General features: G+C 37.9%; 1 non-coding gene across 1 annotated transcript; it reads left to right on the forward strand.

Annotated features, from left to right (window-relative positions):
* Positions 1–8,400: 8,400 nt before the first annotated feature.
* On the forward strand, positions 8,401–8,507 carry LOC131257051 (small nucleolar RNA R71). The gene has a single exon (XR_009177073.1). It is a non-coding gene; the product is annotated as a small nucleolar RNA R71 (small nucleolar RNA).
* The last annotated feature ends 5,911 nt before the right edge of the window (positions 8,508–14,418 follow it).

Genomic DNA, 14,418 nt, shown 5'->3' on the forward strand with positions numbered 1-14,418 from the left:
AAAGGTTTCAAAAGCGTTTAACAGTTGAGTTTGTATCATCGAGCAGTCAGTCGATGCTATCAAGAGTATATGCTCGATGATATCGAACTCTGTCAAAAATGTAACCGTTTTATATCCGTTGGAACCTTTTAGCCTATTTAATGAGAGCTTGCCCTTGGTTGTTGGTAGAGAAAATAGAGAGTGCTTTTGTGTGTTTAACCCTAGATCATATATCCTAAGCCTTTTCTCTCATGAAAGTTCATCCTCCATTCCACCCTCATCATTGACATTCAATAAAGTGGATTGGGGAATGAACTTCCGCATTCAAGGATCCTGCAACTACTACCTTAATGACAAATCATTAAGCTGAGATGCCTTGAATGCATAGACAATTGGAATCACTCTATCTACCTTATAGGAAAACATTTATTAGAGTAAGATTTCATCATAACCTTAACCCAACCCGTTACCATACATTGGTACATCTTCTGAGTTGCAGTTCAAGGGACTTGAAGATTCTTCATAATCAAAGGAGGAGATTTTCATCAACATGCTGAATGGGGCTCATCTACTTATTTGTAAGTCATTAGAGTCCAGAGGACCCTTGTGATCATTCCTTGTGTAAAATTGGGTATAAGGTGTTTCTCACCCCTTTCAAGTCCTCAAAGGAGGCTTCCGGCGGAACTGTATATGGGGGTACTTTATGTTGACCCTTGCTCATTGGAGAGCATAAACTCTTAGGTCCTTGACCTGTGTGGTCTAAAAGTCAGGTGCTGATGTTTTATTTAAATTAACCTGATTTAAAACATTTTAAACTCGCAAGTATACGAATCAGATGTAGATACAGTACGTATTTCGAGATCGTTCCCACGAGGACTGGTTGTCACAATTCAAATCTACGATTCTTCTTAACTAATCCAACAAATAGTTGAGCTAATGATTAAGTAAACTAATGAAAATTAATGCAAAATAACTGAGAACAAGAAGGAAAATTCAATCAAAGAGAATACTAGGACTTTTGAATCCACCCCTAATTATCCTGACCCTTGTTTTACCTGCTGATTCACCTTAATTCAGATTGACATAAATTTAATAAATAAAGCACACTCTATGTCCTTGATCGGGCACACAGAATGTATAATCCCTTAAAGCATAAGGATCACATCTTTCCATCCATGGTCAGGCATGAAAAGATTTAGATTCCTCTTTCTTTCTCTATAGGAAAACCTGTTCATGATCAGACACAAGCACCTAGAATAAGATTCCAAACAACATCTACATCTAAACTTTGGTTAAGCTCATAAAATGGAGAAGTATGGAGTTTTCAGTTAAGCACACTAGAGAAAGAAACAAATCAATCAATTCAGATGAATTCAATAATAAACAAGAGTCATCTAAATTAGGGGCTTCATCTCAGCCCTAGCTAAGGGATTTAACCCAACATGATGGGACTAGATCTCTCAAAAATAATAAAAACAACAGTAAAATAAAACCAAACAGCAAACTGAAACTCTCTTGCACTCCACGGCTTCTCAGCTCCTCGCTTGAATTCTTTTCTTTTTCCCCCCTTTCTCTCTCTTTCTTCTATTTCTTTTATAGTAGGAGAGGGGGGTGGACAGCTGTTTATGCAATAGGGAAATCGGCTGGGGCTTCCGTAGAGGGATACGCAGCTATAGATAACACAGCACCGACTTGTGCTTTGGAATCAAAATCGCGGCTGCACATATACGATCTGAGACGTTCAGTTGTCTTGGATAGGGTCAGCCCCACCTTAGAAACATTTTGGACGGTCCATATGGTCAGACCGATCCTGACCATGATCGCTAAATGGCCCGCAGCGTCCGGGTCTCGGATGCTCTGTAAACAGAGCCTGCGTAACAGAGAACACTGATTGTTTCGTAGGGCCCAAGATCAATATTGACGAAAAAATCCATTCCGTCCATTAGATGCGCCTTGAAAAACCAGTCAGGGATAGACTGTTTTATATTGGTTTTGGTGTGGTCCACAGGACTTTTCGCGCTATCGTCCGTCCGACGTTTGAACAGCTAGGATCCCATTCTATTTATTTCTTCAAATTTCGTCACTTAGGCCTTAGTAAGCTGCGCCATGAGAATCTAATGGACGGTCCAGATTCATCATCTGGACCACAATGGTGGCCCACAAGGATCACCCGTAAACCTCTGTGCAAACGCTGGAAACGGAAGTTTCCCTTTTTATATATATACACACACACACACACACATATATATATATATATATATATATATATATATATATATATTGAATTCTGTTGGTCAAAGGTGTTTTGACCGACATTGCATTTACAGTGCACATGTGCACTATGCACTTGCCACACAAGGTGGGGTCCACTGTGATGTGTATAAAAAATCCGCTCCGTTTATTCATTTCTCCGCATAATTTAAGGTGTTGAGACCATAATTCAAGCATTTCTAGATACCAAGCGGGCCGCAAATTAAAGATTTCAGGGCTGATCTGACACTGGACCACTCTCTTAGTGATCCGAGAGCTAAAATTTGACATGTACGGTTAATTTATGGCCCTCAGGCTATATATAAAGTTTGGAGCCGATCAGATAGTGGAAAATATGTGATCTTGCATTATGGACATTTTTCAGGCCTGTTTAATGTGAGTGGCTGGAATTTCTCTGATATCCGGCACGTAATTCCTTGATCTTGGTCCCATGGAGTCCCATTCAAAGCCTTGGTGAGGCCTGAGCGTTAAATCTATGCTTTTAGCATCCTTTCCGGTCCACGCTCCTAGATTCACCTTGCATCACAAACATGATTAAAATGGGCTATTAAACGGTATCATGTTCATAAATCCAGGCAATAACTGGGTCTGATATGCTATATTCGACCCTCATCACAACCCCCAACCAGCATTTTACTAGTCCCGAGCAAAACATGTGAAAAATAATTTCAGAAATAAAAGACAATTCCTGTAAACCCAAGTGACTTGTGAACAAATAGTCGAGATGTGAGAATTCTAAGATTCATGAATGGTGAGTAGAATTTTCTCCTTGAATCAAGCTTATAGTAAACTTCATAATCAAGTTCAAAATATTAATCCATTAATTAGAACAATTCTAAACATTGAGTTTCATAAGTGTATAGTGTAATCTCGGCTTACAATCATTTAAGAGATCTAATTGTCAATTTCATGTTATCATTGGTAATTAACAACAGAATTCATAACAACCAAACTTGAAACCAACACTTGCCTTACAGATTAACTTTTCATTCTACCAGCCTTTGATTTTCTTTATGAATAGTAATGCCAAGGAGGGGAATCAAATCCTCACCCATAAGGAGCAAACCTATGGTGAAAACCTGTCACCTAACTTTTTCTAAATGTCAACCATGGGGGATCGAATCTACACCTATAGGGAGCAAACCTATGGTGAAGATTATACGACTTACCCTTTCAATTCTTCCTACTGAACATGAATTTTTTTTTTAATTTTTTTTTTCAGGCCGGTTCCTTTCATGCTTAGTGATTACCAAGTTAATCATTCAATGTGTAAGCAAGATGCGTCCTATGAAATCATGGCTCAATCAATGTTTAAAGCTTCTAATCATGGGTTAACAACTCAAACTTAACTGTGAAATCTAACATATACTGAATCCCAGAGTCATAAATTACCAACATTCTGTATGTTGTAATGTTAAAATCACAACTATCCTTCAACATCACTTTGACTTCACAAGAAATTCCAAAAATAAAAATAAAAATGTCCACTATTTTTACTCAAGACCAAGAAAATGCTGATTAAGTAACCTAATCTCCCACCCCCAACCTAAAATCTACATTGTCTTCAATGTAAAAGAAATAAGCATGCAATGCACATGGGACAATGAGAGTGATGGAAAGATAGTACCTGGACGGAGAATCAAGAGGCTTTCCAAAGATATCAACGTAAGAGCGGGTCAGCACAAGAGAGAAATCAACAAAAGCAAAATAACAAAAATAACATCACAAAAAGAAGATCCTACCTATACCACTTTCACAGGTGCTCTCGATTGCATTTAGCATATGCAACAAGCCTTTAAACCCCTAGGTTGCCCCTAGTGGACGAGTTGTAGTCTCGTGAGGGTTTGCAATAATGTTACCCACAAACATTGAACTGACTAACTAGAAAAATGAAATGGAATGAAAAGTTAGGTTGCCTCCCAATAGCGTTAAGTTTAACATCTTCAGCCAGACAAGAATGGACCATGAATTAATCAATCTTGATAACCCGGGTCCTCCAATAAATTTTCTTAACATCTTGATGAACCAAATCCTCCAAATATGGTTTCAGCCGTTGACCATTTACTTTGAAAATATTCCCATCCTTTAGATTTTTAATCCCAACTGCTCCATGAGGAAATACTTTTACTACCTGATAAGGACCATACCATCGCGAACGTAGTTTTCCAGGAAAGAGACGTAACGTAGAATTATACAATAATACTTCTGGTCCGGTTCAAATGTCTTGCGAAGAATTGATTTGTCATGCATGGTCATGACAACTCAATTTGTCATGACCACCACATGCAAAAGTGTAGGCCAATAAAATCCACTTTATAAAACTTTTGCAGCTGTTTTCTTTGAACCAAAATGACCAACACATGCATGGTTATGACAAAAGGAGATTATACTATGAAACTCACTCTCAGGCACACATCTCCTAATAACCTAGTCAAGACAAAGTTTGAATAAGTATGGGTCATCACAAAAGAAATGTTTAACCACAACAAGAAATTTGGATTTACCCTGTTTAGTCCAATGAGAAGGAAATTGACTTGTAACAAGATAATTTACAATATCCGCATACCAAGGTAATTGAGAAATTGCTAAAAGTTGTTCATCAGGGAAAGACTCATTCATTAGTAAAGGATCCACTGTGGACTCCAAGACAAGTCTAGACAAATGATCGGCTACCACATTTTCGGAACCCTTTTTATCTTGAATTTCAATGTCGAATTCTTGTAGCAAGAGGATCCAATGAATCAATCGAGGTTTAGCATCTTTTTTAGAAAGAAGATATTGCAATGCTGCATGATTTGAGAACAATATAACCTTTGATCCTATGAGATACGACCTGAATTTGTCTAAAGCAAATACCACTGCCAACAATTCTTTTTCAGTAATAGAGTAGTTAAGTTGAGCATCATTTAGGGTCCTACTAGCATAATAAATGACATGAGGCATTTTGTTCAATCGTTGTCCCAAGACAGCTCCAACAGCATAATCAGAAGCATCACACATAAGCTCAAAAGGTAAATTCCAATTAGGTGGTTGGATGATTGGAGCAGAAGTTAATAAATGCTTTAACTTATCAAAAGCTTTCTGACAATCATCACTAAGGACAAATGCAACATCTTTAGCTAATAAATTGCATAAGGGTCGAGAAATTTTGCTAAAATCCTTAATGAATCTCCTGTAAAATCTCGCATGCCCCAAGAACGATCTAATCTCCTTCACCGTTCTAGGTGGAGGAAGACTAGAAATTAAATCAATCTTGGCTTTATCAACTTCAATGCCTTTACTTGAAATAAAATGCCCGAGTACAATCTCTTTTTGAACCATAAAATGACACTTTTCCCAATTCAATACTAGGTTCATTTTTTTACATCTTTCCAAGACAAGAGATAGATGGTATAAACATTCATCAAAGGAAGAGCCAAAAATGGAAAAATCATCCATGAAAATCTTGAGGAAACGCTCAACCATGTCTAAAAAAATACTCATCATGCATTGTTGAAAAGTAGCAGGCGCATTACACAACCCAAATGGCATACGCCAATAGGCATATGTACCAAAAGGACATGTAAATGTGGTTTTCTCTTGATCCTCAGGAGCAATGGGAATCTGATTATACCCGGAATAACCATCCAGGAAACAGTAATAGCTGTGCCCTACCAATCTCTCAAGCATCTGATCTATGAAAGGAAGAGGAAAGTGATCCTTCCTTCTGACCAGGTTCAGTTTATGGTGATCAATACAAACTCGCCAACCCGTAATCATGCGGGTTGGCACTAACTCATTATCCTCATTTTTTTCACTGTAATCCCAAACTTTTTAGGAACAACTTGAACTGGGCTAACCCACGTGCTATCTAAAATGGGGTAAATGATACTAACATCTAACAATTTAAGCACCTCTGCTTGAACGACCTCTTTCATGTTAGGGTTAAGCCTCCTTTGCATTTCACGTGACGTTTTTGCATTTTCTTCAAGATGAATGCGATGCATAGATATAGTGGAGCTTATTTCCTTTATGTTTGCTATTGTCCACCCAATAACTGCCTTATGTTCTCTAAGAACATTAAGCAACTTACCCTCCTATTCCTTATTATGGTTAGAAGCTATGATGATAGGAAGGGTTTCAGAAGGGCCTAAAAATGCATACTTGAGAGTTTCAGGTAATTGTTTAAGGTCAAGTTCGGGTGGTTTGTCAATAGACATGACCAGTTTAGACTCGGATGGTAGAAGAAGTTCCACATTAGCTTTCCATTTTGTAATATCCATTTCAGGATTAGAGTCAAGCAATGCATTGACTTCTTGGATGGAACTTTCTATGTCAAAATCTATGCCAAAATGTGCTAAACAAGTCTCAAGAGCCTCTTTGGAAGATTTAAGGAAAGAGTCATGCACTAGACTCTCAATCATGTTCACTTTAAATATATCATCCGAGTCTGACAGTTGTTGTCCAGCATTGAAAACATTGAGTTTAATCTTCATGTTACCAAAAGACAACTTCACAACTTCATTCCTGCAATTTATGGTAGCATTGGATGTGGCTAAGAATGGACGTCCCAGAATAATCGGGATTTGACTAGTAGGATTCTGGATGGGCTGAGTATCTAGAACGATGAAATCCACTGAAAAATAAAACTTATCAACCTAGATTAGCACATCTTCAATAACACCCCGGGGCACCTTGATAGAGCTATCAGCTAGTTGTAGTGTTATTTTAATTGGTTTCAGCTCACCAAGTCCTAGCTACTCATATACAGAATATGATAATAAATTAACACTGGCCCCTGAATCAAGCAATGCCTTCTCAACCTTATGATCTCCTATGACGCATTAAATGGTAGGAGCTCCTGGATCCCTAAATTTAGGAGGGGTGTTGTTTTGAATCATGGAGCTGAGTTGCTCTGCAAGGAAGACCTTCTTGTGAACATTCATCTTACGCTTTTGAGTGCATAAATCTTTAAGAAACTTAGCGTAAGCAGGGACTTGCTTGATAGCATTAAGTAATGGAATGTTAATTTGCACTTACTTAAACATGTCCAATATCTTATTAAAGTTGTTTTCTTTCTTAACTGGTGCCAGACGTTGAGGAAAAGGTGCTTTAGGCCCATAGGATGGCACATGAGTGGTACCTGGACAGTCAGAGTGCTTTTGGGCTTTCGAAGCATTAGTATGTCTCTCCGCTTCATTTTGATCTTCCAATTTCGAATTTGATTCTTCCTTAGGCATCTCTAGTTTGTTCTTGATCTGTTTACCGGACCTAAGGGTAATGATTGATTTGACTTGCTAATGATATTGTTCTTAGTTTGAATTAGAGCCAATCTCATACTGTCCTTTTGGATTTGCCACAGGTTGGCTAGGGAACTTGCCCTTCTCTCTCTCACTCAATGTGGTAGCAAGTTGACCCAACTGTACTTCTAGCTTGGCAATGGATTACGCATTTGCATGTACGCTTTGCTGGTTAGCTTGTAAAGTTTGTTGGGTGTCTTTTTGAAATTAAAGAGAACTCTACATAAACAGATTGATTGTATCTTCCAGAGATGGTTTCCTTGATTGTGCAGGGAGTTGTTGATATTGCAGAAACTGTTGAAGTTGTTGACTACCAACTTGTGGGTAAGGTTGCATAGGAGGATTTCCAAATGGTCTTCCTTGTTATGGTCCTTTTGCCCAAGAAAAATTTGGATGTCTAGCCCACCCTGAGTTGTAGGTGTCTGAGTAAGGATCATTCCCAAGTCTCTGAAAGGTGTTCATAGCATGCACTTGTTCAGAGAGAAATTCTGGAAATGTTGCACCAGATGGACAAGATTGTGTAGGATGGGCGGGACTAGAACGTAGGGCACATGACTCGATTTGAGTTGTTTGTGGAGGTCCATTATTCAACATCAAAGCACCAACTTTCTTTGTCAGGCTATTAATCTTGGTGTGAAGATCTGGCGTGACTCCTATCTCATATATACCACCTTTCTTCTGTGGTTGAGGACTTCTTTCACCTCTATTTGAATAGTTCCATTGTTGGGAGTTTTCACACAAGGTTTCAAAGAAATTCCACGCTTCGACATCACTTTTAGTCATGAATGACCCTCCACTGGTGGCATCAACCATGCGACGGTTTTGGGGTGTCAAACCGTCATAGAAGTATTGAACCAGTTGCCACTTCTCAAAACCATGGTGTGGACACTTAAGAAGCAAGTCCTTCCATCTTTCCCAACATTCATGAAAGTGCTCACCCTCTTTTTGTGTGAAATTAGTAATTTCTCTACGGAGAGCATTAGTTTTGTGAACAGGGAAGAACTTGTTTAAGAACTTCTTAGATAGTTGGTCCCATGTAGTGATAGACCTAACTTCCATAGAATTCAACCATGCTTTCGCTTTATCCTTCAAAGAAAAAGGAAAAAGGCGCAAACGGATCAAATCATCTAAAAAGTTTTGAAACCTAAAGGTAGAGCAAATGTCTAGGAATTCTTTCACATGATGATATGGATCTTCCTTATCTAAACCATTGAAGGAGGGCAACAATTGTATGACTCCAGGTTTAAGTTCAAAGTGTACTGCCGTGGTGGCTGGCAACACGATGCATGAAGGCGCATTAAATTGGACAGGAGCTGAATAATCTCTAAGAGCTTTAATTCCATTCTCATCTGCCATTTCAAATAAAATGTTTCTAAATCTTCTACGAAATGTTCTTTCTATTTAAGGATCAAAAGGTGCTAGTTCTATGTTCAAAGATCTACACCCTAACATAAACTATGTTATTACAATGTAAGAAAGAAAACTAAACTAAGATGCAACCTAAGAGAAATAAAACTGGAACTAACAATTATGAATTCCTAAAAACAAGATAAAATTGTGTAAACAAGAATTGGAAGAAAGAACCCGAAAAAGGAGATGATCGATGACCGAAGATTGGGGAGCTCCTCCTTTTGAAGACAATTTTATTTTGCAGCTTCCTTCCTCAATTTCTGTTAGAAAAATAAAAATAAAAATAAAATAAATTTCCTAAAATAATGCTAGAAAAATCCTAAGGCTATGAATTATGATAAGAAAGAATCCTAAATCCAATTTGGATTGAAACAGTCCCAGACAACGGTGCCAAAAACTAGATGTTTTATTTAAACCAACCTGATTTAAATGATTTTAAACTCGCAAGTATACGAATCAGGTGTAAATATGGTACATATTATGAGATCGTTCTCATGAGGACCGGTTGTCACAATTCAAATTTACGATTCTTCTTAACTAATCCAACAAGTAGTTAAGCTAATGATTAAGTAAACTAATGAAAATTAATGCAAAATAACTGAGAACAAGAAGGAAAATTCAATCAAGGAGAATACTAGGACTTTTGAATCCACCCCTAATTATCCTGATCCTTGTTTTACCTGTTGATTCACCTTAATTCAGATTGATATAAATTTAATAAATAAAGCACACTCTATGTCCATGGTCGGGCAGACAGAATGTATAATCCCTTAAAGCATAAGGATCACATCTTTCCATCCATGGTCAGGCATGAAAAGATATAGATTTCTATTTCTTTCTCTATAGGAAAACCTGTTCATGGTCAGACACAAGCACCTAAAATAAGATTCCAAACAGCATCCACATCTAGACTTTGGTTAAGCTCATAGAATGAAGAAGTATGGAGTTTTCAGTTAAGCACACTAGAGAAAGAAACAAATCAATCAATTTAGATGAATTCAACAATAAACAAAAGTCATCCAAATTAGGGGCTTCATCTTAGCCCTAGCTAAGGGATTTAGCCCAACATGATGGGACTAGATCTCTCAAAAATAATAAAAACAATAGTAAAATAAAACCAAACAGCAAACTAAAACTCTCTTGCACTCCACGGCTTCTCAGCTCCTCGCTTGAATTCTTTTCTTCCCCCCCCCCTTTCTCTCTCTTTCTTCTATTTCTTTTATAGCAGGAGAGGGCGGTGGACAACTGTTTATGCAATAGGGAAATCGACTGGGACTTCCGTAGAGGGATACGTAAGTACAGATAACGCAGCACCAACTTGTGCTTTGGAATCAAAATTGCGGCTACACATATACGATCTGAGACGTTCAGTCATCTTAGATAGGGTCGGTCCCACCTTAGAAACATTTTGGACGGTCCATATGGTCGGACCAATCCTGACCATGATCGCTAAATGGCCCGCAGCGTCCGGGTCTCGGATGCTCTATAAACAGAGCTTGCGTAACAGAGAATGCTGATTGTTTGGTAGGGCCCAAGATCAGTCTTAAAGGAAAAATCCATTCCGTCCATTGGATGCGCCTCGAAAAACCAGTTAGGGATAGACTGTTTTATATTGGTTTTGGTGTGGTCCAAAGGACTTTTTGCGCTGTCGTTCGTCCAACGTTTGAATGGCTAGGATCCCATTCTATTTATTTCTTCAAATTCCGTCACCTAGGCCTTAGTAAGGTGCGCCGTGAGAATCTAATGGACAGTCCAGATTTATCATCTGGACCACAATGGTGGCCCACAGGATCACCCGTAAACCTCTGTGCGAACACTGGAAACGGAAGTTTCCCTTTATATATATATATATATATATATATATATATATATGTATATATATTGAATTCTGTCGGTCAAAGGTGTTTTGACCAACATTGCATTTACAATGCACGGTTAGTGCACATGTGCACTATGCACTTGCCACACAAGGTGGGGTCCACTGTGATGTGTATCAAAAATCCACTCCGTCCATTCATTTCTCCGCATAATTTAAGGTGTTGAGACCATAATTCAAGAATTTCCAGATACCAGGCGGGCCCCAAATTAAAGATTTATGGGCTGATCTGACTGTTGGACCACTTTCTCAGTAATCTGAGGGCTGAAATTTGACATGTACGGTTAATTTATGGCCCTCAGGCCATATATAAAGTTTGGAGCTGATCAGATGGTAGGAAACCTATGATCTTGTATTATGGACATCTTTTAGGCCTGTTTAAGGTGAGTGGCTGGAACTTCTCTGATATCTAGCACGTAATTCCTTAATCTTAGTCCCATGGAGTCCCATCCAAAGCCTTAGGCCTGAGCATTAAATTTATGCTTTTAACATCCTTTCTGGTCCATGCTCCTAGATTCACCTTGCATCACGAACATGATTAAAATGGGCTATTAAACGGTATCATGTTCATAAATCCAGGCAATAATTGGGTCTGATATGCAATATTCGTCCCTCATCAGGTGTTGTGTGTTGACCCTTGCTCATCGGAGCATAAATTGGTGAGGTTCCTTTTGTGGATCCTTGGCCTGTATGGCTTAAAATTCAGGTGTTGTGTGTTGACCCTTGCTCCTGTGTCGGGCATAAACTGTGTCGTGTAGACACGTTAGAGTCAGCCTAGTGTAGGTTGTGCTGGTTTGAAGTGAACCTGATTTGAAACCTCCAGTTTGAGGTGAACCGGTTGTGAAACCTCTGTTAGTGAGATCTGGTACACTCAAGGGTTGAGTGCATCCACCGGAAGTGGAGTAGACAAGTAGTCGAACCACTATAAAAACAACTATGTTTGAGATTATTATTACTTGTGTGATTTCCTTAAATATTTTCATATTTACTTATCTGATATCACACCTCACACACGGTCACATCCATCATAAACTATCATTTGCATCTTATTTATCTTTCGAATAGTTTTATGACTGGATCCTTTAATTGGCTTGGAAGCCATAAAAGTTACTTTGAAGAAATATTGATGCATGCATATTTTGTCAGGATAAGATTGATAGGATTTTAAATTACCATAAAATATTAAAAAGTCCTATTCACCCTCCTCTAGGACATATTGGCATATTCACACTTCAACTAAGGCGGTCATTACTAAAATTTTAATTGGTATCAAAGCGGGTCTCTCTTAAGGGCTTCACCACCTAGAGAGTGATCTTAACTAAAGTTTGTAATATGGCTAAAGGAGAGGGCTCATCGGTCACTAGACCTCCGGTATTTGATGGATCAAATTATGCATACTGGAAAGCTAGAATGCATTACTTTCTGAGATCTTTGGATCACGATGTTTGGGATATAGTTGAAGGAGGATATGTGCCACCAACTGATCAAATCGTACTTGAAAATGGCACAACTATCACTAAACCAAAAGCCTAAGAGATGTGGACAGCATTCGATAAAGAAAAATAAACCTCTGAAGCTAAAGCTATGAACGTTGTCTCCCAAGAAGTTTTCAATCAAATCAGTATGTGTATGACAACCGAAGAAGCATGGGACTTGTTGGAAACAACCCATGAAGGAACAAGATTGTGAAGAGATCCAAACTATAACTCCTAACATCACAGTTTAAAAGTCTCAGAATGGAAGAGCATGAGACCTTCATGGAGTTCTTCATGAAACTAAACATCATTTGCAACTCCATGGGTGGATTAGGTGAAAAAGTTTCGGTCCCAAAAATCTGTAGGAAAATACTAAGATCATTACTAGAATGGTTTAATCCAAAAGTAACAACCATTGAAGAGTGTAGAAACATAAATGAAATGAAAGTAGAAGAACTAGTAGGTTCCCTACAAACATTTGAACTACACTTAAACAAACCCGTAAATCCAAAACTACTATCCTCAAAACTTCAAAGAATACTCTAAATGAGGAAGATGAAAGTGAAAGGGAGAATGAAGATGATGAACTGGCTTTGTTGGCTCAACGGTTCAGAAAATTCTTTCATAAAAATCGTGGCCGACCATCTAAAGGAAGACAGATGGACAACAAACATTTCACAGGTAAATCTGGTAAAAAGTCTAAGAAACCACAATGCTATACCTGTCGAAAGTTTGGTCATCTGTCCATTGAATGCCCAAATAGAAAAACCAAAGGAAAGGCAATGGCAACCATATAAGATGATACTGATGAGTCAAAGTTAGAATATAGTGACTCAGAGAGTGATGGAGACTAAAAATCCCTGAAAATTCTCATGATCTCTACAGCCTCCATCATTCCCATAGAAACTGAGAGAATCCATGAACCTCAAACCACTAAGTCATTTCCTTGTGATAATGAGGAAACTGAAAAAGAAGAAGAAGAAAAGGATAAAGTGCAGGATGCTTATAATCAACTCTACATTCATAGCATCAATATCCTTAAAAGACTTGGAATAACTAAAAATAAAAATAAATTGCTGCAAAAAGATCTAGATAAAACATTGACAATCAATACACCTAATTAATGATTTATAGCAATACCACTCAGATAATGATGGACTAGATAGAATTAATATCTTCCTTAAATCCGAGTCTGAAAAACTAAACAAACAGGTTGAGCTATTAAAGGATAAAAACATGCTCCTTCAAAATGAAAATCACACACTCCTGTTTGATTTAGAAAAATTCAGAAGATCTGCTGAGCTAAACTATAAATTTTCCCAGAGTGGTGAAAAATTAGAAAAACTCTTAGGGATGGGAAGACCCGGAAAAGACAAGAGTGGCTTAGGATATGATAAGCTTAAAACAAAAACTGGAAATGCAGCACCAATGGCCGAAAAATCTGCTGCTTCAGGAAGTAAAACAAGAACTACTTTTGTTTGTCATTCATGTGGTGATTCTAGTCATTATAAGTTTGAATGCATGTCACCTAGGAGGACTCAACATAATTCTGGTCAAAATCATACTAGTAAACACAGACCAACAAGAAGAACAATACAAAATATCAGTAGTCCACCTAGGAATATGGATAGAAGAAATACACATCCATCACCACCCAGAATGACTAATAGAATGAAGGAGTTATTGAATCAAGTAGCAGAATTAAACACGAAAACAAATGAATGTGTGAGACAAGGAAACACGATTCAGTTGCCCAACTTGATTAAAGAAACAAAAACTACTACAATTAGAAATCCTATCACAAAATGGGTAGTGAAAGAAAAGAAAAATTGCCTTGTAACTCACTCGAATCATATAACAGGCAATGATGCTAAGTAATACCTAGACAGCGAATGCTCAAGACATGTCACAGGTGACAAATCCCTTCTTTCAAACTATTCAGATCATAATGATGGGATAGTCACCTATGGAGACAGAAGCACTGCTAAGATAATTGGACAAGGAATTATCAAAGGAATAAAATTCTTATAAATGAGAATGCCTTTTGCATAAAAGGATTGATGCATAATTTTTTGAGGATTTCTCAAATATGTGACAATGAGCATGTGGTTACATTCAAAAAATATGA

Source organism: Magnolia sinica, chromosome 9 (assembly GCF_029962835.1).
Source record: "Magnolia sinica isolate HGM2019 chromosome 9, MsV1, whole genome shotgun sequence".
Classification (NCBI taxonomy): domain Eukaryota; kingdom Viridiplantae; phylum Streptophyta; class Magnoliopsida; order Magnoliales; family Magnoliaceae; genus Magnolia; species Magnolia sinica.